This window comes from Canis lupus, chromosome X, assembly GCF_011100685.1.
Source record: "Canis lupus familiaris isolate Mischka breed German Shepherd chromosome X, alternate assembly UU_Cfam_GSD_1.0, whole genome shotgun sequence".
NCBI classification, from domain to species: Eukaryota; Metazoa; Chordata; class Mammalia; order Carnivora; family Canidae; genus Canis; species Canis lupus.
The window spans coordinates 76,715,418-76,719,726 of record NC_049260.1 but is presented as its reverse complement, the minus strand read 5'-3'; the positions used below and the strand labels follow the sequence as shown (position 1 = coordinate 76,719,726).

The 4,309-nt window shown below is 37.3% G+C and overlaps 1 pseudogene; it reads right to left on the bottom strand.

Moving 5' to 3' along the window:
* Window positions 1-2,103: 2,103 nt before the first annotated feature.
* Window positions 2,104-3,407, bottom strand: LOC119868493 (annotated as a pseudogene).
* Window positions 3,408-4,309: the final 902 nt, after the last annotated feature.

The window sequence follows — 4,309 nt, the reverse complement described above, 5'->3', positions numbered from 1 at the left end:
GAAGAATTTAAAAAGGATTGCATTAATTCTTCATTGAATACCTAATAGAATTCACTAGTGAAGGTGTCTAGTCCAGGACTTTTCTCGAGAGGTTTTTGATTTAGTGATTCACTATTTGTTCTAAGTCTTTTGAAACTTTTTCTACTATGCTAAAAATACATAACATAAAATTTAGCATCTTAACTATTTTTAAGTGTACAGGTCAGTAGGTTAAGTATATTCACATTATTGTGAAAATATCTCCAGAAATTTTTCATCTTGCAAATCTGAAATTCTATACCAATTAAACAATTCCCCTTTATCCCTCTCCCCAGCCCATGGAAACCACCATTCTACTTTCTGTAGCTATGACTCAACTACTTTAGATACATTATATAAACAGAATCATACACTACTTGTCTTTATGGAATTGGCTAATTTTACTTAGCATAATGTCGTCAAGATCACATTCATGTTGAATAATACGACAGATTTCTCTCCTTCTTAATGTTGAATAAAATTCCATTGTACACATATACACATTTTGTTTATCCACTCATCCCTCATTGGACACTTAAATTGCTGCAACCTCTTGGTTATTGTAAGTAGCGCTGCTATGATCATGGGCATGGAGATAGCTCTTAAAACCTGAATTATTTCAGATACATACCCAGAAGTAGAATGGTTAGATAGTATGGTCACTCTATTTAAAACTTTTTGAGGACCCACCATACTGTTTTCCATGGTGGTTGCACTATTCACAATCCCACCAACTTTTCCACATCCTTGCTAAAACTTGTGTTTTTGTGTATAGTAGCCATACTAATGGGTGTAAGGCAGTATCACATAGTGGTTTTGATTTGCATTTCTGATGATTGATGTTGAGCATCTTTGCATCTTTGTTGGCCATTTGTATATCATCTTTGGAGAAATGTATATTCAAGCTCATTACCCATTTTTAATCAAGTTATTTTATTTTTTGTTGAGTTGTTCTTTATAAATTCTAAATATCTATCCATTATTAGATATATAATTTGCAATTGTTTTCTCCCCTTCCATAGGTTACCTTTCATTCTGTTGATTGTACTTTTTGATTCACAAGAGTTTTTGTGTTGGAACAATGTCTCATTTGTCTGCTTTAGCTTTTGTTGCTTGTGTTTGTGGTGTTATATTCAAGAAGTCATTGCCAAGTCCATTTTATGAAGATTTCCTCTTTTGTTTTCTATAAGAATTTTATAATTCAGGTTCTTACATTTAGGTCTTTAATCCATTTTGAGTTAATTGTATATGGTACAAGGGCCCCAATTTCTTTTGGATATAGATATCCAGTTTTCCCAACACCTTTTGTGTGTTATTGGTTTTGCTTCCAACTGTATTAGTCTTTTTATTCTTTTGATAATTTCTTCCAGAGTTAACTACTTCCATTTGTAGGTAATGGAATGTGTAAGGAACCCACTTCAAATGTTGGCACAGCTACGAGCATGGTCTTTCCCTTTACTTGAACTCAGAATTAAGACTTTTGGTTCGGGCAGCCTGGGTGGCTCAGCGGTTTAGCGCCTGCCTTTGGCCCAGGGCGTGATCCTGGAGACCCAGGACCGAGTCCCACATCGGGCTCCTTGCAAGGAGCCTGCTTCTCCCTCTGCCTGTGTCTCTGCCTCTCTCTCTCTCTCTCTCTCTCTCTCACTCTATGTCTATCATGAATAAATAAATAAATAAATAAATAAATAAATAAATCTTTTAAAAAAAAAAGACTTTTGGTTCTTGTTCTACTCTCTCCCAGAGTAGAGATTTCTAAAGAAATTACCTGCAGGGAGTCTTATGATTTCTAGTAGTAGTCTACAAACAGACTCTAGCTTCTCCAGGACAATACACAGGATGGATTTAAATATGTATTAAACTATGAGACACTTTCTCAAATGAATTTAAATGCATTTTATTTATATTTTTTTATTTTTTAAAAATATTTTATTTATGAGAGAGAGAGAGAGAGAGAGAGAGGCAGAGGGAGAAGCAGGCTCCATGCTGGGAGCCCGACGTGGGACTTGATCCCGGGACTCCAGGATCATGCCCTGGGCCAAAGGCAGGTGCTAAACCGCTGAGCCACCCAGGGATCCCAAAGGCATTTTATTTTTAGACAACCTGCATGACCTGTGTTTTTTTCCTTAAAAACAATGCTTCCACTCCAAATACATCAAGGTCAAAATAAATGAAGAGCTTAAGATGACACCAGTCCCATTTCTCTAAGTCCTGGTGTTGTGTGGATTAAGAGCAACAGCCAGTTATGACAACAGGTGATACATCCAAAGTAATAGTCAAATTCCTTAACATTTTTCCATGTCTAAACCATCCTTAAAGAGAATCATATATGGGGTCACACCATCCTTATCGTAGTCTAGCAAAGCAGCCATGCCATCTGGATTCACATTTTCACCAGTAAAGAAATGGTAGTTTTTGAAATTAGCAAAGGCATGCTTGATTTGTTCTGCAGCTTCTGTCATGAAAGGTTTTACTCTCTCTAATCTGTTTTTCAATTTTGCCTTTGATTGATTTCATGTAATCTTTGACGTACTTCTTGTATGCTTCTTTTGTGAAGCAGGTTTCCTGTAAGTGATGGTTCATTACAATCAGTCATGATCAGCATCAGTGACTTCTGTGATTTTCATATCTTTGCCCTCAGGGCCTTCAGCAGAGGCGTTTCCACCCATGAGCAGCAAGTCATCAGTGTCACCTTCTGTTTTACTGATTATCTTCTCCTCTATCTCTAGGCACAGGTCATCCATGATCTCCTGGATCTTGTAGATGTTGGAGAATATCTCATCATGGCTGAAGATGTCTGGGTAGATGATTATAATGGAAGCTGGAGAGAGGATGGCAGCACTAGCTTAGTAGGAGCTGGGAGTTTTGAGCCTGTAGTGCAGCCTGGGTGACACTTGCGGGGAGGGGAAGCAGGCAGAAAAGCTCCCATCACCATTTGTTGATAAGACTGTCCTTTCCCCATTAAATGGTCTTATCACCTTTGTTAAATATAATTTAACCATATATGGAAAGACATATTACTAGGATCTTTATTCTATTCCATTCATATATTTGTCTGTTTTCATGGCAGTACATTGTTTTCATTATTATAGCTTTGCAATGTTTTGAAATCAGGAAGTGTGTCCTCCAAATTTGTTCTTTTTCAAAATTGTTTTGGCTATTTGAGTTCCCTTGAGATTTCCATACCTATGAATTTTAGAATGTTTTCTCTATTTCTGAAAAAAATATGATAGGGATTGTGTTGAATCAGTAGAGCACTTTGGGTAGTATGGACATCTTAATAATATTAAATCTTCAAATCCATAAACATGGGATGTCTTCCCATTTACTTCTGTCTTTTAAAACTTCTTGGGACACCTGGGTGGCTCAGTGGTTGACCATCTGCCTTTGGCTCAGGGAGTGATCCTGGGATCCCGGGATTGAGTCCTGCATCGGCTTCTCCCTCTGCCTATGTCTCTGCCTCTCTCTCTGTGTCTCTCATGAATAAATAAAATCTTTAGAAAATAAAAAATAAAACTTCTTTCAGTAATATTTTCTTGTTTTCTGTGTACAAATCTTTCACCTCCATAGTTAGGTTTATTTCTAAGTATTGTATTATTTTGATGCTATTGCAAATAACATCATTTTTTCTTTGTAAATTACCTTTATTGAGATATAACTTACATACAAAATAATCTACCCTTTTTTGTATCTTCAAATATTTGATTTTTTAAATAATAAATTTATTTTTTTATTGGTGTTCAATTTGCCAACATACAGAATAACACCCAGTGCTCATCCCGTCAAGTGCCCCCCTCAGTGCCCATCACCGATTCACCCCCACCCCCCGCCCTCCTCCCCTTCCACCACCCCTAGTTCGTTTCCCAGAGTTAGGAGTCTTTCTGTCTCCCTTTCTGATATTTCCTACCCATTTCTTCTCCCTTCCCTTCTATTCCCTTTCACTATTATTTATATTCCCTAAATGAATGAGAAGATATAATGTTTGTCCTTCTCCGATTGACTCATTTCACTCAGCACAATACCCTCCAGTTCCATCCATGTTGAAGGAAATGGTGGGTATTTGTCATATTCTACCCTTTTTATTTAAAAAATTTTCCATTTATTTTTTTTAAAGATTTTATTCATTCATTCATGAGAGACACAGAGGGAGAGGCAGAGACATAGGCAGAAGGAGAAGCAGGCTCCCCACAGAGAGCCCAATGCAGGACTCGATCCCAGGATCATGACCTGAGCCAAAGGCAGATGCTCAATCACTGAGCCACCCAGGTGTCCCTTATGTTTTTATTGAAGTTGG